General features: G+C 43.2%; 1 protein-coding gene across 1 annotated transcript in view; it reads left to right on the top strand.

Annotated features, from left to right (window-relative positions):
* The first annotated feature begins 6,994 nt into the window (after nucleotides 1-6,994).
* PEA15 (proliferation and apoptosis adaptor protein 15) overlaps nucleotides 6,995-25,369 on the top strand; it is a 102,307-nt gene continuing 83,932 nt past the window's right edge. Inside the window, exon 1 of the mRNA XM_040332589.1 lies at nucleotides 6,995-7,342. The gene's annotated coding sequence lies outside the window, so the exon portion shown is untranslated. The remainder of the gene's footprint in view (nucleotides 7,343-25,369) is intronic.

The raw sequence follows: 25,369 nt of genomic DNA on the forward strand, positions 1-25,369 counted from the left end.
GTCTCTGTGACATAGCAGTCTCTTGTAACATAGCAGTCTCTTGTAAGGTGGGAGCTCTCCCTTGTAACATGGAAGTCTCTGTGACATAGCAGTCTCTTGTAACATAGCAGTCTCTTGTAAGGTGGGAGCTCTCCCTTGTAACATGGAAGTCTCTGTGACATAGCAGTCTCTTGTAACATAGCAGTCTCTTGTAAGGTGGGAGCTCTCCCTTGTAACATGGAAGTCTCTGTGACATAGCAGTCTCTTGTAACATAGCAGTCTCTTGTAAGGTGGGAGCTCTCCCTTGTAACATGGAAGTCTCTGTGACATAGCAGTCTCTTGTAACATAGCAGTCTCTTGTAAGGTGGGAGCTCTCCCTTGTAACATGGAAGTCTCTGTGACATAGCAGTCTCTTGTAACATGGCAGTCTCTTGTAAGGTGGGAGCTCTCCCTTGTAACATAGAAGTCTCTTGTGATGTGGGAACTCTCCCTTGTAACATGGAAGTCTCTGTGACATAGCAGTCTCTTGTAACATAGCAGTCTCTTGTAAGGTGGGAGCTCTCCCTTGTAACATGGAAGTCTCTGTGACATAGCAGTCTCTTGTAACATAGCAGTCTCTTGTAAGGTGGGAGCTCTCCCTTGTAACATGGAAGTCTCTGTGACATAGCAGTCTCTTGTAACATAGCAGTCTCTTGTAAGGTGGGAGCTCTCCCTTGTAACATGGAAGTCTCTGTGACATAGCAGTCTCTTGTAACATGGCAGTCTCTTGTAAGGTGGGAGCTCTCCCTTGTAACATAGAAGTCTCTTGTGATGTGGGAACTCTCCCTTGTAACATGGCAGTCTCTTGTGACATAGCAGCTTTTTTTCCCTGTAACATGGCAGTCTCTTGTAAGGTGGGAGCTCTACCTTGTGACATAGCAGTCTCTTGTAACATAGCAGTCTCTTGTAACATAGCAGTCTCTTGTAACATAGCAGTCTCTTGTAAGGTGGGAGCTCTCCCCTGTAACATGGAAGTCTCTGTGACATAGCAGTCTCTTGTAACATGGCAGTCTCTTGTAAGGTGGGAGCTCTCCCTTGTAACATAGAAGTCTCTTGTGATGTGGGAACTCTCCCTTGTAACATAGCAGTCTCTTGTGACATAGCAGCTTTTTTCCCCTGTAACATGGCAGTCTCTTGTAAGGTGGGAACTCTACCTTGTAACATGGAAGTCTCTGTGACATAGCAGTCTCTTGTAACATAGCAGTCTCTTGTAAGGTGGGAGCTCTCCCTTGTAACATGGAAGTCTCTGTGACATAGCAGTCTCTTGTAACATGGCAGTCTCTTGTAAGGTGGGAGCTCTCCCTTGTAACATGGCAGTCTCTTGTAAGGTGGGAGCTCTCCCTTGTAACATAGAAGTCTCTTGTGATGTGGGAACTCTCCCTTGTAACATGGCAGTCTCTTGTGACATAGCAGCTTTTTTTCCCTGTAACATGGCAGTCTCTTGTAAGGTGGGAGCTCTCCCTTGTAACATGGAAGTCTCTGTGACATAGCAGTCTCTTGTAACATAGCAGTCTCTTGTAAGGTGGGAGCACTCCCTTGTAACATGGAAGTCTCTGTGACATAGCAGTCTCTTGTAAGGTGGGAGCTCTGCCTTGTAACATAGAAGTCTCTTGTGATGTGGGAACTCTCCCTTGTAACATGGCAGTCTCTTGTGACATAGCAGCTTTTTTTCCCTGTAACATGGCAGTCTCTTGTAAGGTGGGAGCTCTACCTTGTAACATGGAAGTCTCTGTGACATAGCAGTCTCTTGTAAAATAGCAGTCTCTTGTGACATAACAGCTTTTTTCTTGTAATATGGCAGTCTCTTGTAATGTGGGAGCTCTCCCTTGTAATATGGCAGTCTCTCGCAGTCGCACGCACATCTCTAATGAACAGCCGCGCACAATCCGCCCCGTCCCTTGGACATATTTTTTCTATAGACTCATAACTCTCTCTTGTCATTATGTTCCATATAACCGTGAATTACTCGACATATTAAAACCCATTCACACAGATAGGAAAGATCCTCACTGTGTATAAATAGAAGCGTCCCTCCCGCTTCGCTCCTTTAGGTGGCGCCAGCGTGACGACGGGGCCGCCTTGGCCCGGCTCCTGACCCATAAAATGAGTTTTGTGTATGAGTTTGCATATCCTTTGCATCATCCTAATGGCGCTCGCTGGGAAGTGCAATGCTGACTAATGTTCTGAATCATCACTACGAGACCGTTTAATGACATTTATTAATAAAAAGAAAAAAAAGGCAGACGCCGCTTCAAAGACGGCCGGAAACATTTTTTATATGGGCTGCAGCGAGGGTCCTCATCTGTTACACCACATACCCCGAGGGGGGGAGGGGGGGTGCATCTAATCACAGAAGAAAACTCATAGACCGCAAATACTAGCTAGAAAAAAAAAACACGTGAGCTCTGACAGTCTCATATTACGTATCCTGTTGCTGTATTTTGCTGTATTTTTCCTTGGATCTCGGCATGCTTTGTGCATTTCTTCCAGACCTGTCTTCCTGTAATAAAGACCGCCCACTGCTGCTCTCTCTCCTTGTACAGGGTGACTGGTCTTGTCTCCGCCCACCTCCTGTAATATTCTGCCTGCTGGGCCCCTCCCACAGCTCTGCTCTCTCTCCTCGTGCAGGATGTCTGGTCTTGTCTCCACCCCTTCCTGTAATATTCTGCCTGCTGGTCCCCTCCCACAGCTCTGCTCTCTCTCCTCGTGCAGGGTGACTGGTCTTGTCTCCGCCCACCTCCTGTAATATTCTGCCTGCTGGTCCCCTCCCACAGCTCTGCTCTCTCTCCTCGTGCAGGGTGACTGGTCTTGTCTCCACCCCTTCCTGTAATATTCTGCCTGCTGGTCCCCTCCCACAGCTCTGCTCTCTCTCCTCGTGCAGGGTGACTGGTCTTGTCTCCACCCCTTCCTGTAATATTCTGCCTGCTGGTCCCCTCCCACAGCTCTGCTCTCTCTCCTCGTGCAGGATGACTGGTCTTGTCTCCGCCCACCTCCTGTAATATTCTGCCTGCTGGGCCCCTCCCACAGCTCTGCTCTCTCTCCTCGTGCAGGGTGACTGGTCTTGTCTCCACCCCTTCCTGTAATATTCTGCCTGCTGGTCCCCTCTCACAGCTCTGCTCTCTCTCCTCGTGCAGGGTGACTGGTCTTGTCTCCACCCCTTCCTGTAATATTCTGCCTGCTGGTCCCCTCTCACAGCTCTGCTCTCTCTCCTCGTGCAGGGTGACTGGTCTTGTCTCCACCCCTTCCTGTAATATTCTGCCTGCTGGTCCCCTCCCACAGCTCTGCTCTCTCTCCTCGTGCAGGGTGACTGGTCTTGTCTCCGCCCCCTCCTGTAATATTCTGCCTGCTGGGCCCCTCCCACAGCTCTGCTCTTCCTCCTTGTGCAGGGTGACTGTTCTTGTCTCCGCCCCCTCCTGTAGTTTTCTGTAGAGGGTGGAGCCTGCTGGCCCCTCCCACAGCTCTGCTCTCTCTCCCCTTGTGCAGGATGACTGTTCTTGTCTCCACCCCCTCCTGTCGTTTTCTGTAGTGGGTGGTGCCAGCTGGGCCCCTCCCACAGCTCAACTTTCATTCCTTGTGCAGGGTGACCAGAAATTGTCTCCACCCCCTTCTGTAGTTTTCTGTAGAGGGTGGAGCCTGTTGGGCCCCTCCCACAGCTCTGCTCTCCCTCCTTGTGCAGGGTGACCGGTCTTGTCTTCCCCCCCTCCTGTCGTTTTTTGTCTGCTAGACCCCTCCCACAGTTCTGCTCTCTGCACAGGCTACACACAGCACAATCATGATGTCACGGCTACTTTTACAAGGTAATATCTGGGTTTCCAAAGGCATTTGGTGCACACAAATCGGATTTATAACCTTAGTGCCTCCAAGCAAAGTCGACTGAGCGCATCCTGATCCACCACGTCCGACCGTTGCCTTATTCCTCTAAGAGCAACCTGTCGTCAAGACCCCTTTTGAGAAATCGCACCACAACGAAACGCGTGGTGCTGTGGCGTAATGCATTTTGGAACGTTCGAAAAACCCATGCGTTCTCAGATACGTTGGCGTGCACCTGCACAAATCTGAAGTGTGAACGTAGCCTAAATGGGAACTTTCATCATGCATTTGGGGTGCCAATAAGAATAATAGCGTCCAAACCCTCATCAAGCAATTGGGGGTGCCCTGTAAATAATGGCACTCAAACCCTCGTCACACATTTGGGGGGCAATTAGGAATAATGGAACCAAAACCCTCATCATGCATTTGGGGTGCCATTAAGAATAATGGCACCCAAATCTGGTACCAGGAAGAATAATGGCACCCAAACCCTCATCACACATTTGGGGTGCCATTAAGAATAACAGCGCCCAAACCCCCGTCCTGCATTTGGGGTAATTTGGTAGTGCCCAAACCCTTGTCACACATTTGGGGTGCCATTAAGTATAACAGCACCCAAATCTGGTTCCCGGGAAGAATAATGGCACCCGAACCCTCATCATACATTTGGGGTAATGTTAAGAATAATCGCATCCAAACGCTCGTCAAGCATTTGGGGTACCATTAAGAATAATGGCACCCAAACCTGGTGCCAGGAAGTATAATGGCACCCAAACCCTTGTCACACATTTGGGGTGCTAATATGAATAATGGAATTCAAACCCTCATCAAGCATTTGGTGTGCCCTAAGAATAATAGCACCCAAACCCTTGTCACACATTTGGGGTGCTAATAAGAATAATGGCATTCAAACCCTCGTCAAGCATTTGGGGTACCCTTAAGAATAATGGCACCAAAACCCTCGTCAAGCATTTGGGGTACCGTTAAGCATTTGGGGTGCCAATCAAAATAATGGCACCCAAATCTGGTGCCAGGAAGAATAATGGCACCCAAACCCTTGTCACACATTTGGGGTGCTATTAAGAATAATTGCATTCAAACCCACGTCAAGCATTTGGGGTACTGTTAAGAATAATGGCACCCAAACCCTCATCAAGCCTTTGGGGGACCATTAAGAATAGCGCCCAAACCCTCATCAAGCATTTGGGGTGCCCTAAGAATAATGGCAGCCAAACCCTTATCAAGCATTTGGGGTAGCATTAGGAATAATGGCACCAAAACCCCTGTCAAGCATTTGGGGTGCCATTAAGAATAACAGCACCCAAACTCTCATCAAGCATTTGGGCTACCATTAAGAATAATGGAACCAAAACCCTCGTCACCATTTGGGCTGCCATTAAGAATAATGGCACTCAAATCTGGTGCCAGGAAGTATAATGGCACCCAAACCCTTGTCACACATTTGGGGTGCTAATATGAATAATGGAATTCAAACGCTCGTCAAGCATTTGGGGTGCCCTAAGAATAATAGCACCCAAACCCTTGTCAAGCATTTGGGGTAGCATTAGGAATAATGGCATCCAAATCTGGCACTAGGAAGAATAATGGCACCCAAACCCTTGTCACACATTTGGGGTGCAATTAAGAATAATGGCACCCAAATCTGGTACCAGGAAGAATAATGGCACCCAAACCCTCATCACACATTTGGGGTGCCATTAAGAATAACAGCGCCCAAACCCCCGTCCTGCATTTGGGGTAATTTGGTAGTGCCCAAACCCTTGTCACACATTTGGGGTGCCATTAAGAATAATAGCACCCAAATCTGGTTCCCGGGAAGAATAATGGCACCCGAACCCTCATCATACATTTGGGGTAATGTTAAGAATAATCGCACCCAAACGCTCGTCAAGTATTTGGGGTACCATTAAGAATAATGGCACCCAAACCTGGTGCCAGGAAGTATAATGGCACCCAAACCCTTGTCACACATTTGGGGTGCTAATATGAATAATGGAATTCAAACCCTCGTCAAGCATTTGGGGTAGCATTAGGAATAATGGCACCAAAACCCTCGTCAAGCATTTGGGGTAGCATTAGGAATAATGGCACCCAAATCTGGCACTAGGAAGAATAATGGCACCCAAATCCTTGTCACACATTTGGGGTGCCATTAAGATAAAACAGCACCCAAACCCTCATCATGAATTTGGGGTACTGTTAAGAAAAGGGGCATTCTAACCCTTGTCAAGTCTTTGGGATGCCCTAAAAATAATGGCACCCAAACCCTTGTCAAGCATTTTGGGTACCATTAAGAATAATGGCCCCCAAACCCTCGTCAAGCAATTGGGGTGCCCTAAGAATAAAGGCACCCAAACCCTTGTCACACATTTGGGGTGCCATTAGAAAAATAGCGTCTAAACCCTCGTCAAGCATTTTGCTGCAAATTGGAATCGCCTAATGCGAATAGGACCTTAAGGCTATAGTCACATCTGTGCGTTCCGGGAACGCACATTCAGGCGTGCGTCACGGAAATGCACGAAAAATGTAATAAAAAAACACAAGTCATGCTTGCGGTACCATTAATTATTAACGGCTCTGCCAAACGTGGCCAACAGTTGTGCACTTCTGCGTTTGGCAAAATGCGCGACGAAGGCGCTACAAACACACACCGCGTGAAGCTCTACGCCCAAAAAGGCGCAGGAACTTCTTTGGCGCATTTACCGCGTGCAGGGACGGGAAAATGCATGAAAAATGCGCACATAAAAAACGAGAGTTCCCGCTACGCTAGGTGTGAATGGGGCCCTCGTGTAACGTGTCCCTAGCATGGCTTCATCCTCCACCCACCAACAGTCTCTGACCGTTTCCTCTCGGAAGTCCTCAATCTATGACAGCCTTCTGAAGCCCAACATTTTATATGTGGCCCTTTGGGGACCATCAGGGGCCACAATCGAGGTTCCCTATACCTTATAAGCTGACAACCATCAGTACGACAGCCAGGCAAATGGATTTTTTATTTTTTCTTAGCGATGGCTTCTTCCGTATTTCTCGCCTCCCTTTAAATCCCCTCCAAATGGCGTGCCCCCCCCCCCTTCCCGGCTGGCTGGCCCCCGGTGAATGCAGCGTTTTTCATTCTGGGCGTGTGACAATTAATACAAAGCCTATCTCCGGCGCTCTCCCTCTCCCTTCTCACACACACAGGACTCATCTACACGCACTCTCTGACATCACTCAGTACAAAAGGGTGGAGTGAGCCTCCACTGAAATCTCTTCTGTCTGAAGGGAAGGGAAATTCTGTAGCAGACAAGCAGAGGAAAGCAGCAGGACCGAGCCAGCTGAGTCACACACAGGCGCACGGCGAGCCGTTTCCAACGCCCCTCTGGACATCCTCGGAGAGCCGGGAGAAAGCCCCCCACCGCTCGGCTGAAGCCCCCCGAAGAAGACAACTTGCCACCTTCCTCTGAGATACCAGCGGACTTTCCCCCCCCCCCTTGGACTCAAGCAGGAGGACACGGTAAGAAAGATGCACGTCTTCTACTTAAAAGATGGTCAGAATTGGGCACGGAGGGTTGGGAGTGGCAGCAGGAAGCGATGCCGGCGGCACCGGCGAAGGCAAAAAAAAAGCATCCCTCGCCTTTACATGCCCTGAACATCTAGGGATTGTCAACCGAGGGCAAGTTTAACCCATGTGAACTTGTGGAGGCGCTCAGTCAACTTTACTTGGGGGGGTAGCTCTAGAGAAACACTTGGGAACTCTTGGAAATTGGGGCTGGTCCCGGTGTAGTAGGTGGTTTTGGTCAATTCGGACCAGTTGCTCTTAGAGGAATAGGCAACGGTCAGACGTGGTGGATCAGGATGAGGATGCGATCAGTCAACTTTGCTTGGGGGGCAGCTCTAGAGAAACACTTGAGAACTCTTGGAAATTGGGGCTGGTCCCGGTGGTGTAGTAGGTGGTTTTGGTCAATTCGGACCGGTTGTTCTTAGAGGAATAGGCAATGGTCAGATGTGGTGGATCAGGATGAGGATGCAATCAGTCGACTTTACTTGGGGGCAGCTCTAGAGAAACACTTGGGAACTCTTGGAAATTGGGGCTGGTCCCGGTGGTGTAGTAGGTGGTTTTGGTAAATTCGGACTGGTTGCTTTTAGAGGAATAGGCAACGGTCAGATGTGGTGGATCAGGATAAGGATACGATCAGTCAACTTTGCTTGGGGGGCAGCTCTAGAGAAACACTTGGGAACTCTTGGAAATTGGGGCTGATCCCGGTGTAGTAGGTGGTTTTGGTCAATTCGGACCGGTTGTTCTTAGAGGTCTAGGCAACGGTCAGATATGGTGGTTTAGGATGAGGATGCGATCAGTCAACTTTGCTTGGGGGGCAGCTCTAGAGAAACACTTGTGAACTGTTGGAAATTGGGGCTGGTCCCGGTGGTGTAGTAGGTGGTTTTGGTCAATTCGGACCGGTTGTTCTTAGAGGAATAAGCAACGGTCAGATGTGGTGGATCAGGATAAGGATGCGATCAGTCAACTTTGCTTGGGGGGGCAGCTCTAGAGAAACACTTGGGAACTCTTGGAAATTGGGGCTGGTCCCGATGTAGTAGGTGGTTTTGGTCAATTCGGGGCGGTTTTTCTTAGAGGAATAGGCAACGGTCAGACGTGGTGGATCAAGATGAGGATGCGATAAGTCAACTTTGCTTGGGGGGCAGCTCTAGAGAAACACTTGGGAACTCTTTGAAATTGGGGCTGGTCCCGGTGGTGTAGTAGGCTGTTCTGGCTAATCTGGACCAGTTCTTTTAGGGCAATAGGCAAAGAGCAGATATGTGGGTCAGGTATCGTTTTTTGCAAATTTGGGCTGATTTCTTTAGAGGAATAGGCAACAGTTGGATGTGATGGGTCAGTATGCGGATGCACTTAATCAACCTTGCTTGGGGAGACTCTGGCTAACTAGCTGGGAATGCTCAGAAATGTTGGCAAGTTCTGCTGTAGTAGATGGTTTTGGTAAACTCAACCAGTTGGGTCAGATGCCTATGCTGGTCCCATCAGAAATTGTTCTCTGAGAAGCTTCTAGTTTTACCTGGTCGCTCATATGATTGGACCACCACCATACCAATGTAGTAGGCTATTCTGGCAAATCTGGACTAGTTTTTATAGGGGAATAGGCAACGGGTGGATATGTGGGCGGGTATCGATTTTGGACTGTTTACCAGTGATTGTTATAGCTTAGGTTTGACTCCCTGTTCTCATAGACATTTTCTATTCAATTTATCACTCGTACAGTTGGACCTAGTCCACCAATCCCGGTGTAGGAGGCTGTCCTGGTAAATTCAGACTGGTTTCCCCAAAAAATAGGCAACGGGGAGGCATGTGGGTCAGGTGCTAGTTCTGGTGATATCTGCAATTTTGATACGTTTGGACCAGCTTCCTGTTATCGGAAAGCTTACCCATGAAATTTTACTAGATCACTGGTACGGTTGGGCCGGTTCCACCACCCAGTGCATTAAGCTATTCTGGTAAATCTGGACTCCTAGAGAAATAGGCAACAGTTGGACGTGATGGGTCAGATGCCCGTCCTTGTTTTATCAGCTATTGCTATAAAATTTGGACCGGTTCTGGATGAGCATTAGACGGAAAAATAGGCAACAGTTGGACATGATGGGTCAGATGGACGGTCCTTGTTTTATCGGCTACTACTATAAAATTTGGACCGGCTCTGGATGAGCATTAGACGGAGAAATAGGCAACAGTTGGACGTGATAGGTCAGATGCCCAGTCCTTGTTTTATCGGCTATTGCTATAAAATTTGGACCGGTTCTGGATGAGCATTAGACAGAGAAATAGGCAACAGTTGGACGTGATGGGTCAGATGCCCGTCCCATTGTTGGAAGCTGTCCTGATGAATTCAGACTGGTTTACCTAGAAAAATAGGCAACAGGGAGGAATGTGGGTCAGGTGCCAGTTCCGGTGATATCTGCAATTTTGATACATTTGGATCAGCTTCCTGTTCTCGGAAAGCTTACCCCATGAAATTTTACTAGATCACTGGTACGGTTGGGCCAGTTCCACCATTCCAGTGCATTAAGCTATTCTGGTAAATCTGGACGCCTAGAGAAATTGGCAACAGTTAGATGTGATGGGTCATATGCCCGTCCTTGTTTTATCGGCTATTACTATAAAATGTGGACCGGTTCTGGATGAGTATTAGACAGAGAAATAGGCAACAGTTGGACGTGATGGGTCAGATGTCCGTCCTTGTTTTATCGGCTATTGCTATAAAATTTAGACCGGTTCTGGATGAGCAATAGACGGAGAAATAGGCAACAGTTGGACGTGATGGGTCAGATGCCCGTCCTAGTGTTGGAAGCTGTCCTGATAAATTCAGACTGGTTTACCTAGAAAATAGGCAACAGGGAGGCATGTGGGTCAGGTGCCAGTTCCGGTGATATCTGCAATTTTGATACATTTGGATCAGCTTCCTGTTCTCAGAAAGCTTACCCAACAAAATTTTACTAGATCACAGGTACGGTTGGGCCAGTTCCACCATTCCAGTGCATTAAGCTATTCTGGTAAATCTGGACGCCTAGAGAAATTGGCAACAGCTGGACGCGATGGGTCAGATGCTCGTCCTTGTTTTATCGGCTAGTCTGTACAATGTGGACCGGTTCTGGATGAGCATTAGACGGAGAAATAGGCAACAGTTGGATGTGATGGATCAGATGCCCGTCCTTGTTTTATGGGCTATTGCTATAAAATTTGGACCGGTTCTGGATGAGCATTAGACGGAGAAATAGGCAACAGTTGGATGTGATGGGTCAGATGTCCGTCCTTGTTTTATTGGCTATTGCTATAAAATTTGGACCGGTTCTGGATGAGCATTCGACATAGAAATAGGCAACAGTTGGACGTGATGGGTCAGATGGCCGTCCTTGTTTTATCGGCTACTACTATAAAGTTTGGACCGGTTCTGGATGAGCATAAGACGGAGAAATAGGCAACAGTTGGACGTGATAAGTAAGATGCCCGTCCTTGTTTTATGGGCTATTGCTATAAAATTTGGACCGGTTCTGGATGAACATTGGATAAAGAAATAGGTAACAGTAGGACGTGATGGGTCAGATGCCCGTCCTTGTTTTATTGTCTATTGCTATAAAATTTGGACCGGTTCTGGATGAGCATAAGACGGAGAAATAGGCAACAGTTGGATGTGATGGGTCAGATGGCCGGTCCGTGTTTTATCGGCTATTACTATAAAATTTGGACCGGTTCTGGATGAGCATTAGACGTAGAAATAGGCAACAGTTGGACGTAATGGGTGAGATGCCCGTACTATAAAATTTGGACCGGTTCTGGATGAGCATTAGACAGTCAATTTGACCGGGTCATTGGTACGGTTGGACCAGTTCACCAAGAAGCACCAGTTTGGGCCGATTTCGGACCCTGGTGTTGAAACCAACTAATATAAACTGTACCCCTTTCCCCCTCTCCCCCCTCTTTCCCCTTGTATTAGACAGATCCAACGCCAGAAGATCGGCGAGATCCGGTGACTTTCTCCGCAGAAGGAACTTTTTTTTTCTTCGTAAGGGCTTGGCCGGATTTTGCAGAGCAGTCCCTGATTATTACCAGACCGTGGCTCGCCGCGCCGCCGCTCACCTCCGCACTAATGAATTCCCAAACGTCTGCAAGTGCAAAGCTTTTCCGTAAGGCAGAGCCCCCCTCCCCGGCCGTGTTACGCCCCCCCCCCCCGGGGCTCTCGTGTTGGTGACGGCCTCCCGTTAGACCAGAAGTCACGTTCTGAAGTTTGGGCGTGTTGTTTGGGGGGGGGAAGGTGGAAGGAGACGGGGGGGGGGGGCAGCTTGACAAGCCTACCTCCCATGTGTAGGAAGGTTTTTTTTCCCCGGGATGCCACCCTGTGCCGGGACCAAACCCGGGGTGGGGCCTCATGAAGACCTCAATGTTGGTAAAGAACGCCCCCCCCCCCCCGGAAGATCGAGCCACCAATGATAAGGCAGTGCCGGGGGTTAACTCTCAGGCTGCTATTTGCACGGTAGCCGATATGGGGAATAAAATAGGCGCCCCGAGACGATTGGTTCTTTTTAACAAAAGCTCAGTTCTCAGCAGCCAATCGGAAAGCAGCTTTCGGGCAACCAGAAGACCCGGTTACATTGCAACGGGTGGTACCGCCCGTTATAAAAAGCCGATCGATACGTGTTTAGGCATTGCTAGTGTCGTGATCTCAATAATGCCGCGAACACCGGACATTGTGCAATTGGGTGGGGGGGGGGTTTGCGTGAATCACAAGAGTAGCTGAACAGAATCAAGGATAATTGAACATGTTTCAGGCACTGGGGGCTGATGGGGGAGGTGCTGAGGTTTGGAGGTGGAGGAGAGGACAGGGAGGTTACCCACAGAGCTTCAAGCTGTGAATTGCGGGGTGTCTCCCCCTTGGATACATTGTGCAATGGGGGGATCACAAGACTAGCTGAACAGAATCAAGGATAATCTAACATGTTTCAGGCACTAGGAGCTGTGAATGGTGATGTACATTATGTTTCAGGCACTAGGGGCCATGAATGGGGGTGTACAGTGTGCAGAGGGGGGTAGAGGGGTGAATCACAAGACTAGCTGAACAGAATCAGGGATAATCTAACATGTTTCAGACACTAGGAGCTGTGAATGGTGATGTACATTGTGCAGCCGGAGGGGGGGGGGGGGGGGGCGGAAATCACAAGACTAGCTGAAAAGAATCCAAAATAATTTAACATGTTTCAGGCACTAGGGGCCGTGAATGGGGGTGTACAGTGTGCAGAGGGGGGGAGAGGGGTGAATCACAAGACTAGCTAAACAGAATCAAGGATACTCTAACATGTTTCAGGCACTAGGGGCCGTGAATTGTGGTGTAAATTATGGCAGAGAAAGGGGGGAGGGGGATCACAAGACTAGCTGAACAGAATCCAAACTAATGTAACATGTTTCAGGCACTGAAAGGACAGGGAGGCCAGAGTTGCAAGCTGTGGATTGTGGCGACTCCCTCTGGAGATGTGTGAATCACAGGACTGGCTGAACAGAGTCAAAGTGTATTTGCATTGTGTATACATTGCGGTGGGTTGCTGTGTGTGCCGGACATAATAATTCAGCTCTAGGATGCAGATATCATTCTAAGGGCTTCATCATTTACTGCACCGCCCCCCTCCCTCCCCTCCCCCACCACTTTGGAGTCTCACTCCTCCCGCTGCATTCTCTGTAATGTCACACCAATGAAATAACAGCCCTGAGATGAGAATTCTGAGCCTGAGACAAACATGCTGGGGGGGGGGGGGGGGGGTGAGACAAACATGCTGGGGGGGGGGGGTGAGACAAACATGCTGGGAGGGGGCTGAGACAAACATGCTGGGAGGGGGGGGTGAGACAAACATGCTGGGGGGAGGGGGGTGAGACAAACATGCTGGGGGGAGGGGGGTGAGACAAACATGCTGGGGGGGGGGGGGTGAGACAAACATGCTGGGAGGGGGGGGTGAGACAAACATGCTGGGGGGGGGGGTGAGACAAACATGCTGGGAGGGGGCTGAGACAAACATGCTGGGAGGGGGGGGTGAGACAAACATGCTGGGAGGGGGGGGGGAGACAAACATGCTGGGGGGGGGGGGGAGACAAACATGCTGGGAGGGGGGGGGGAGACAAACATGCTGGGGGGGGGGGGGAGACAAACATGCTGGGAGGGGGCTGAGACAAACATGCTGGGAGGGGGGGGTGAGACAAACATGCTGGGAGGGGGGGGTGAGACAAACATGCTGGGGGGGGGGGTGAGACAAACATGCTGGGAGGGGGCTGAGACAAACATGCTGGGAGGGGGGGGTGAGACAAACATGCTGGGGGGAGGGGGGTGAGACAAACATGCTGGGAGGGGGGGCTGAGACAAACATGCTGGGAGGGGGGGGTGAGACAAACATGCTGGGGGGAGGGGGGTGAGACAAAACATGCTGGGGGGGGGGCTGAGACAAACATGCTGGGGGGGGGGGTGAGACAAACATGCTGGGAGGGGGGGGTGAGACAAACATGCTGGGGGGGGGGGGCTGAGACAAACATGCTGGGAGGGGGGGGTGAGACAAACATGCTGGGAGGGGGGGGTGAGACAAACATGCTGGGGGGGGGGGGGAGACAAACATGCTGGGAGGGGGGGGGTGAGACAAACATGCTGGGGGGAGGGGGGTGAGACAAACATGCTGGGAGGGAGGGGGTGAGACAAACATGCTGGGGGGGGGCAGGGGTGAGACAAACATGCTGGGAGGGAGGGGGGGGGGACAAACATGCTGGGGGGGGGGCGGCCGCCCTCACACAATTTGTTTGTTCGTTGTTTGTGATACGGATAATGGTGGCAACCAGAGGCCGCATTGTTATGTGTGGTGGGAATTTTTCTGCCTATTCATTATTCCCCTCCCCTAAGGAAGCCTCAACCTTCCGGGTCAAGTGCCAGTCACGTGACGCCGGGGCTCATTCAGCGGTAAACCGGCCTGGGACGCGACCGAATTCCTGTTGGACCACATTGATGAATTTATTTTTATTTAATTTATTTTTTTATTAAAATTATTCAGTTGATTTTGTTAGTCTCGTCAATTAATTAATTTATTTATATTAGATGACATTAAATAATTAATTTCTATCAATTTTAATTAATTAATTAATTAATTTTAATTAATTCATTAACTGTATTTAATTAATTTTGTTAGTTTCATAAATTCATTCATTTCAATTAGATCACAATATTTATTTCATTAATCTAAATAATTTAGATTAATGAATTAAATATTGTGATCTAATTGAAATGAACGAATTCATGAAACTAACAAAAGTAATTAAATAAGTAAAATGAATGAATTAATAAAAAATGTATAGATTGATTTTATTAGTTTCATTAATTAATGAATTTATATTAGGTCACATCAATTAATACACGTTGATACATTTTAATTATTTAATTGATTTTGTTAGCTTAATTAATTAATTTATATTAGGTCACATCGGTTAATACATTTTAATATATTTTAATTATTTAATTGTTTTGTTAGCTTAATTATTAATTTCTATTAGATCATATCAATTAATTATTTTAAATAATGTTATTGATTCTGTTAGTCTCATTAATTTCCATTAGGTCACATCAATTAATATATTTTAATTAATTTTTATTATTTAATTGATTTTGTTCATTGCTTCATTAATTAATTAATTTATATTAGGTCACGTCAATTAATACATGCTGATACATTTTAATTATTTAATTGATTTTGTTAGCTTAATTAATTAATTTATATTAGGTCACATCAGTTAATACATTTTAATTATTTAATTGGTTTAGTTAGCTTAATTATTTAATTAATTTCTATTAGATCATATCAATTAATTATTTTAAATAATGTTATTGATTCTGTTAGTCTCATTAATTTCCATTAGGTCCCATCAATTAATACATTTTAATTAATTTTAATTATTTAATTTATTTTATTTATCGCTTCATTAATTAATTGATTTCTATTAGATCACATTCATTCATTGATTAATTAAAATTATTTAACTGATTTTGTTAGTTTAAATAATTAACTATTGTATAATAGAACACAATAATTAATTAATTTCTATTAGATCACATTAATTAATTAATTTAAATTATTTATTTAATTTAGTTTTTATTTCATGAATTAATTTATTTCTATTAAATTACATGAATTAATACATTTCCATTAGATCACATTAATTAATTAATTGAAATGATTTATTTAATTTAATTCGTTTCATTAATTAATTAATTTCTATTAGATCACATTAATTCATTAATTTAAATTATTTAATTGATTCTGTTTGTTTCATTGTTGAATTAATACATTTCTATTAGATCACATTAATAAATTAATTTAAATTATTTTTTTAATTTTATTAGTTTCATTAATTAATTAATTTCTATTAGATCGCATTAATTAATTAATTTAAATTATTTAATTGATTCTGTTTGTTTCATTGTTGAATTAACTCATTTCTATTAGATCACATTAATTAATGCTTAAAATAATTTTATTGGTTCTGTTATTATTATGAATTTATTTATTTATATTAGATCACTTCATGCATTTCTATTACTTTAATTAATTAATTTAAATGATTTTATCGATTCTGTTCATTTAATTAATTTCTATTAGATCACATTAATTAATGCTTAAATTGTTTTTATTGGTTCTGTTAGTTTTATTAATTAATACATTTATATTAGATCACATTAATTAATTCATTATTTTATTGGTTCTGTTTAGTTTTATTAATTAATTAATTTCTATTAGATCACATTAATTCATTCATTTCGATTACTTTAATTCATGAATTTAAATTATTTCATTGATTCTGTTAGTTTCATTACTTACTTATTTTCTGTTAGATCGCATTAATTAATGAATTTAAATGATTTTATTGATTCTGTACATTTAATTAATTCATTTCTATTAGATCACATGTATTAATGCTTACAATTTTTTTAATTGGTTCTGTTAGTTGTATTAATGAATTAATTTCTATTAGATCACATTCATTAATTAGTTGATTTAAATTATTTTATTGATTCTGTTAGTTTTAATAATGAATTAATTTCATAATAATTCAATTAATAAGGATAAATTTATAATTTAATAATAATTAATAATAATTATATAATAATAATAATAATAATAATAATAATAATAATAATAATAATAATAATTTAATAATGAATTAATTTCATAATAATTTAATTAATAAGGATAAATTAATAATTTAATAATAATAATAATAATAATAATAATAATAATAATAATTTAATAATGAATTAATTTCATAATCATTTAATTAACAAGGATAAATTAATAATTACATTTTGTATTACTTTAAATAATTAATTTAAATTAATGTAATTGATATTGCGAGTTTCTTTAATTCATTCATTTCTATTAGATCCCATTAATGAGTTCATTCCTGTTACTTTAATTAATTAATTTTAAATTACTTCATTGATTCTATTAGTTTCATTATTAAATTCATTTCTGTCACGTTGGAGATATTCATCTGCAAAAAAAAATATCAATCCATTCCCCCCCCCCCCCCAACTCCAGAACTCCTGGGAGGTTCTGCACGGCATGCCTGACATGTTTCAGGCTCTGGGGGCTGCTGTGTAGGAATCAGGAGAGGATGGGAGTTGATAAAGCAGAACTTTACCAGGATGATGAGACTTATTTGTAGTCCAGTAAGCAGAAGACAGTCCCAGCAGCTCTAATAGTGAATGGCCGGGGGGTTGTAAATCACAAGACCAGCTGAACAGATCTCATTGCTCTGCATTGTATACATTATATAATAGGAATAGGAAGCGTGATTGGTGAAGTGCGAACTGATCTGTCATCTCACTCGGGACATTTATACAGGAAGCCCAACCAGTCCGCTCGCCCTTATCACCATTTCCTGCCTCTAACAACACAACATTCCGTCCGGACGCTGGAGGAGGGGGGGAGGGGAGGGCGTCCTGACACCAGAAAACGCAGTACATGGCGGCCTGCAGGGGGCTTCGATGGTATCCAGCAAGAGCGCCAAAGTCAGGACAGGCCCTCGAATTACCTCCAGAAAACTCCCACGTACTTTAGGCAGCGGTTGCGCGCTTTTCTGGGCCCCTTGACTCCTCCCTGAACTCTGCGTGCAAAGTTAGTCCTGCGGCATCGGAAAGGGAATGGCGAGAGTTGTGCGTCAGTCCCTCCTTGCTTCTCCCCCAAATGGGACTTTAAGGTCCCATTCGCACCGCCGCGTCTTTGGTGCTAAATACTCAGGATCAGAACGCGTCAAAAAGCGCGTGAAAACGAGCCGCCGTTATAATATTTTGCGTTAGAGGGAGGCTTTTTGCGTTTTTGGAAAGAATTAAAAACACGTGTTTAATTACTAAAAATGCACTATTAGGCCTCATTCACACCTGAGAGTTCCCGCTAGCGTGTTTTTCCCCGCATTTTTATTAATATTATTATTATTATCCTTATACGTTTTATTTTATTTTTATTAATTATTATTATTATAGTGTGAGGGACAGATCCACAGAGATCTGCCCCGGCGCAGCGTATCTGAGATACGCTACGCCGCCGTAACTTACTTTTTTTGTTTTGAATCCTGGAAGAATTTGCGCCGTAAGTTACGGCGGCGTAGTGTATCTCTCGCGGGGTAACGGCGCCTAATTCAAATCGGCGAGTAGGGGGGCGTGTTTCATTTAAATGAAGCGCGTCCCCGCGCCGAACGAACTGCGCATGCGCCGTCCCTAAATTTCCCGCCGTGCATTGCGCTAAATGACGTCGCAAGGACGTAATTTATTTGGACGTGGTCATAAATTACGTCTACCCGATTCACGGACGACTTACGCAAACGAAAAAAAAAATCAAAATAAACGCGGGAACGCCGGCCATACTTAACATGGCAGGTCTAACTATACGCCACAAAACACCAGCTTTAACTATACGCCAGAAAAAGCCGACTAGAGACGACGTAAAAGAATGCGACGGCCGCGCGTACGTTCGTGGATCGTCGGAAATAGCTAATTTGCATACTCTACGCGGATTACGACGGGAACTCCACCCAGCGGACGCCGAAGTATTGCATCTACGATCCGAAGGCGTACGCCTGTCGGATCTAACCCAGATGCCGTCGTATCTTGGTTTGAGGATTCAAACCAAAGATACGACGCGGGAAATTTGAAAGTACGCCGGCGTATCAGTAGATACGCCGGCGTACTCGCTCTGTGGATCTGCCCCTTAGTTTTTATCATTATTTTTGTGTATTGTATTATTACTATATTTTATTAATATTTTTTCATTATTATTATTATTTTAATTATTATATTATAATTTTTATATATTTTTTTATTAATATTATTTATTTATTTTAATTTATATTATTATACTTTTTTTGTAATATTACTATATTTTATTATTATTATACAGGATTTATATAGCGCCAACAGTTTGCACTGCACTTTACAACATTATTATTATTATTATTATTATTATTATTATTATTATTATTATTATTATTTTATTATTATTATTACCTTCATCATTATCCTTTTTATGTTATTTTTATTTATTATTATTATATTATTATTTTTTATTTTATTTTTTAATTACTGTATTGTATTATTACTATATTATATATATATATATATATATATATATATATATATATATATATATATATATATATATATATATATATATATATATTTTATGATTTTTATTATTATATTATAATTTTTATATATTTTTTTAATTAATATTATTATAATTTTTTGGCAATATTACTATATGTTATTATTATTATTATTATTATTATTATTATTATTATACAGGATTTAAATAGCGCCAACAGTTTGCTCCCCACTTTACAACATGAGGGTAGACAGTACAATACAATTCCATACAGGAGGAATCAGATTGCCCTGCTTGTTATAATCTATGTTATTTTTATTATTATTTTCATTATCATTATTTTAATATTTTTATTTTTATATTACTATTATTATTTTGTCTTATTACTATATTTTATTATTAATTTTACCATTATCCTTTTTATGTTATTTTTATTAATTATTATTATTATATATTTTTATTTTTTATTTTTGTATTACTGTATTTTTTTATTACTATTATTATTATTATTATACAATTCCATACAGGAGGAATCAGAGGGCCCTGCCCGTTAAAGTTTACAATCTATGTTATTTTTATAATTATTTTCACTATTATTATTATTATAATTTTTATATATTTTTTTATTATTATTTTTTCTTTATTACTTTTTTAAGTTGTGGGTAGCGTGGGGAAGAGTTCGCCTTTCTCCATTGTTTTCTACTGCTGTCTGTGACCCCATAGGGGATATTTGCTCTTACTTCCTGTCTCTGTGGCACCGGTACAAGAATTGGGGAGGGATGGGTGTGGTTGTCACCGCTCTGTTCTCATTTTCATTTGACCCCATTGCAGTGATTTGCCCCCCCAACCTGACAAAGACAGCAATAAAAACCTGACATAAAAGGGGGGCTCTAACCCCCTTCTTTAGCTGGAGCTGGGCTTTAATTAGAAGCCGTTCTGAAGGCGGAAGACTAACTAGAATTGAGGGGTGGGGTAAGTGGAGGCGGCTGAAGTTCCCAGCAGATCCCCATGGAGGGGAAGCTCTGCACTGCCATTTCCCAGATGTTTTTTATCTTGGATCTTGTCTATGATTATAACATCTGTTTCCTCCGACTCTCCAATAATCTGCAGCCCCGGCCGACATTCCTGCCTGCTTCTTAAAGGGGACCTCTCGGGGGTGGGAAGACGGGAGCCCCCCATTGATATTTGGCTGCAACCCCTGTCACCCCCATCCTGGAAAGTAAGCATGCGCACAGTGAAGATGGAACCATCTACTGCTTTTCCGTGATATAATAATAATAATAATAATAATAATAGTAAAAAATATATATTATTTTATTATTATTTATATAAATATATATATTCATATCACTCTCAATAACTATACATTATGATTAAAAAAATAATAAAATAATAATTAAAAATATATTTATACATGCATAGAGCAATACTATAAATATATATACACACACTGTATATAATAATAATAATAATAGTAATAATAATAATAACAGCAGCAATACTACTAATAACAATAACAGTAACAGCAATAAAATGAATAATAATCTGTTATTTCTGGTATTATTTGGTTATTATTTATTACATTTTTTGTAATATTAATAATAATCAAATAACAGTGAGTTATATATCAAGTCAGAAATGACAGTTTTAAAAATATTGGGCCAGATTCACGTAGAATTCCGGCGGCGTAACGTATCGCATTTACGTTACACCGCCGCAAGTTTTACAGGCAAGTGCTTGATTCACAAAGCACTTGCCTGTAAACTTGCGGCGGCGTAGCGTAAATCCGTCCGGCGCAAGCCCGCCTAATTCAAATGGGGCGTGGATCATTTAAATTAGGCGCGTTCCCGCGCCGAACGTACTGCACGTGCTCCGTTTTGAAATTTCCCGCCGTGCTTTGCGCGAAATTACGTCGCACCGACGTCACTTTTTGAACGTCGACGTGAGTTACGTCCTTTCCTATTCACAGACGTCTTACGCAAAAAAAAAAAAAAAAAATTGAAATTAGACGCGGGAACGACGGCCATACTTTAACATGGCAAGTCTAAAGATAGGCCACGAAATAGCAGCTTTAGCTATATGCCGGGAAAAGCCGACTAGCGACGACGTAAGAGAATGCCACGGCCGCGCGTACCTTTGTGGATCGCCGTAAACAGCTAATTAGCATACCCAACGCGGAAAACGACGCAAACTCCACCCAGCGGGCGCCGAAGTATTACACCTACGATCCGAAGCCGTACGCCTGTCGGATCGAACCCAGAAGCCGTCGTATCTTGGTTTGAGGATTCAAACTAAAGATACGACGCGGCAAATTTGAAAATACGCCGGCGTATCAGTAGATACTCCGGCGTATTTCTCCTGTGAATCTGGCCCATTACCCTTAAGGGCATCTATTAATTGTATCATACTAAAAAATAATAATAACAACAATAATAATAATAATAAATATACATTATTATTATTATTATTTGTATAATTTTAAATAAAACAAATGTTATATATATATATATATATATATATGTATATATCACTCTCAATAACTATACATAATAATTAAAAAATAAATAATAATTATAAATATATTTATACAAACATAGAGCATACTATAAATAAGCATATATATATATATAAATGTTACAGGAGACTGCTAGAGGCTGCCAGCCAATCTACAACAGACCTAAAGCCTCAGACTCTACAATGTCTGCTTTGGGATGGAGGCCGCACTGGACTCACTGAATAAGTGGCCCCATGGGAAATCCCTTCAAGTGGGTTGAGCCCAGCAGTGGACGTTGGTGATGGACCCCTTGGGGCTTTGAGGTTGGTGGTGGACCTCCTTTGGGCCTTGGACGTTGGTGATGGACCCCCTTGGGTCTTGGACGTTGGTGATGGACCCCCTTGGGGCTTTGACATTGGTAGTGGACCTCTTTGGGGGCTTTGATGTTTGTGGTGGACCCCCTTGGGGCTTTGACATTGGTGGTGGACCCCCTTGAGGGCTTTGACGTTGGTGGTGGACCCCCTTGAGGGCTTTGACGTTGGTGATGGGCTCCTTGGGGCATTGATGTTGGTGGAGGACCCTCTTGGGGGCTTTGATGTTTTTGTTTATATATATATATATATATGAGATAGATAGATAGAGATAGATAGTAAAAAAAAAAAGAAAGAAAGGAAAAAAAAAGGAGAGAGAAAAAAGTAAACAAAAAAAAAGGAAGAAAGGAAAAAATAAATAAAAATAAAATAAAAAAGGAGACAGAAAAAAAATAGAAAAAAACATAAATAGATAGTACATTAATTATCTATTGATTGATTGTTCGATAGATCGATTTATTTCTCAGACTTGCACAGAGACACCCCCCCCCCCCCCCCCCCCGTGTTTCGTCATCACATCCCGGCGGCAGTTCCCAGGCGGGCGCACAATGGAGCCTCCCGGCTCCGGCGGTGGAAGGGTTACCCCTGCGAGGTTCGGAATGAATGAACACAACGCGGCCTTCTTCCGCGCAGCATTAGCAAACCAGGCATGTAGCGATAATACTGGTATTCCGCCTTCCCCGCACAGCCGGCAGGAAAACAAGCCTGGCCTGTGAGACGATGAGGAGGGGAGGATTCCGGATCCCATTACATAACAACAGGAGGAATAAAAAAGAAAAAGAAGAAAAACCATATATATATATAAATATAATAAAATAACAGGCTGGGTGTGGCTGTAAAGGGATTTTCGGAGCGCCGGGCCTTTAAGAGAAAGCGGTTGATTAATCGCGACAACGCTTAAAAGCCGCCAGTGACCTATTTGTGAAAGAAGAGGAGAAAAAAAAAAAAAAGAGAGAGACGGGCGCCATGTTCATCCAAATGAGAGTGGGGGGAGCCGGCGGCACATGTGCGGTACACGGTGCCAACCAAGGGGAATGCGACGGCTTCTTCGACCCGCAGCCACGACTCTCCTATGACTATCGCCGTGGCAAGCCGACCTTTTACCTAGAACTTGGGAAAGAGTATAGATAGACCTAGAACCCCCGAGGGTGGTCCTATTGGCAGAGGCGGCTCTAGGCTTTGTGAGGCCTGAGGCATAATTTGGCATGGGGCCCCACCAGGGCCGTCTTTACCGCAGGGCAAATGGGGAAGGTGCCCTGGGCCCTGTCACTGTTGGAGGCCCCCAGGGGCCCAGAGGACCCCAGGGCCCCAGATGGCAACCCCCCCTTTTTTTTATTTATTTTTTAAATAATAAAAAAAAAATTATATATTTTTATTAAAGGGACAATTTTTTAATATATATTTTTTTTATTTTTTTAATAAAGGGCCATTTTTTTTAGAGGTCTGGGGGTCCCCAGGGGCCCATAGTTCCCCAGGGCCCCGGATGACAACCCCCTTTTTTAATAAAAAAAAATCGTATATATATATATATATATATATATATATATATATATATATGTTTATTATTATTATTATTATTATAGGACCCAGAGGTCCCCAGGGCCCCGGATGGCAACCCCCCTTTTTTTTTATAAAAAATTTTTTTTTTATATATTTTATTTCTTTATATATATATATATATATATATATATATATATATATATATATATATATATATTTTTTTTTATTAAAGGGCTCAGAGGTCCCCATGTGGCAAACACCCTTTATCTTTTTTTATAAATGTTTATTTTTTTATTTTTGTTTATATATTTGTTTTATTTATTTTTAATTTAAGGGCCCAGAGGTCCCCAGGGCCCTGGATGGCAACCCCCCCTTTTTTTTTTTATAAATGTTTCTTTGAATATATTTTTTATTAAAGGGCCCAGAGGTCCCGGATGGCAACCCCCTTTTTTTGTAATTTATTTTTATTAAAAAAAAAATATTAAAGGGCCCAGAGGTCCCCAGGGCCCCAGATGGCAACCCCCTTTTTAAAATATATTTTATATATATATATATTTTATTTCTTTTTTTCTTTTTATTAAAGGGCCCAGAGGTCCCCAGATGGCTACACCCCTTTTTTATATATATTTTTCTTTCTTTCTTTCTTTATTTCTTTTTTTGTAAAGGGCCCCCCGCTTCTAAATTTGCGGCAGCCCCCCCCCTGCTTCTCAATTTCAGGCGGCAGCACCCCCCATCCCGGTTCTCTGCTCCAGGGGGCCCATGCCTGAAGCTGTGTAAGTGGCCCCATAATTCCTGATGGCGGCCCTGCCTCCCGTTAAGCCCCTGTGCTGCCCACAAATCAGGCTGAAAATCATCAGCGGCACGCAGCCAGTGACAGTACTGCTTCCCTTCCCAGTGTTTTAAAATGTAGAGCACCCCTGGCTTCCCTTTAGACGCGCACTTCTCCCTTCCTGCCACTGGGTGCTGCTTGTATATAAAAGTGAATTAGAATGTGATTTTATAACATCCCCAGTTTGCTCTTCCTGAGGCTGACTTCTTCATGTCCTGCTCCTCAAGGTATGTCACTGTTTGCTAATCTATATTGTAAATTGAAGTTTTCTGTAGAGTGTGCCCAAAGTCTTTATAATATTTGATGATTCACTGCAGGTCTGGTCAGTGTTTTAAAAAGTTCCTCTATTTTACACATGGCATGGCATGGGGTCACAGCACCGTCTGTCCATTCTGCTTTAGCACCATGGGACCCCATGCCATGCCATGTGTAAAATAGAGGAACTCTTTAAATCACAGACCAGACCTGCAGTCCAGGCTGAGTAAAGCCTCAGAGTACATGACATTACTGTCTGTATTTAACTGCTTGATGGGCTTATTTTGGGCCTGGCTGGTTCACATGTATGTGTTTTGGCGGCCCACATTTGCGCAGGCACAGCAGCCCATTCATTTGAATGGGCCGACAAGCCTGCGTTTCCTGCAAAGAAAAGCGCATGCCTCATGTAATAGGCTGCGCACACGGCACGCCTATGCCCATCAAGCACTGAAATACAGCACTGTCTGTCCATTCTGCTGTCTGCTGTGACTTATCTGCAGTTCCCGCACTGTCAAACTTGCTGCATTTTTAGATGTTTAGGTCACGCTTTTAAAAACACAGTGCGTTTGTGTGTGCAAGAACTGCAGGTAAGTAGCATGGTGCAAAAGCAGAATGGATTTCAAGGCAACTGTATTTTTAAAATGCTGAATGCACCTTTTTTCTGCAGGAAACAAAGGCATGGCAGCCCATTCAAATCAACGGGCTGCTGTACCTGCACAAATGAGGACCGCCAAAACACATACATGTGAACAAGCCAGGCCCAAAATAAGCTGGAGGGGGGCCCAAAAAAAATGTTTGCCCTGAGCCCAAACCATATTAAAGACGGCCCTGGGCCCCACTCTCGCCCATGATGGGGAAAAATAATTCAAGGACAAGATCCCCTGTGAGTGCGAGGCCTTAGGCGACCGCCTA

The sequence above is a fragment of the Rana temporaria genome, chromosome 13, assembly GCF_905171775.1.
Source record: "Rana temporaria chromosome 13, aRanTem1.1, whole genome shotgun sequence".
Classification (NCBI taxonomy): Eukaryota; Metazoa; Chordata; class Amphibia; order Anura; family Ranidae; genus Rana; species Rana temporaria.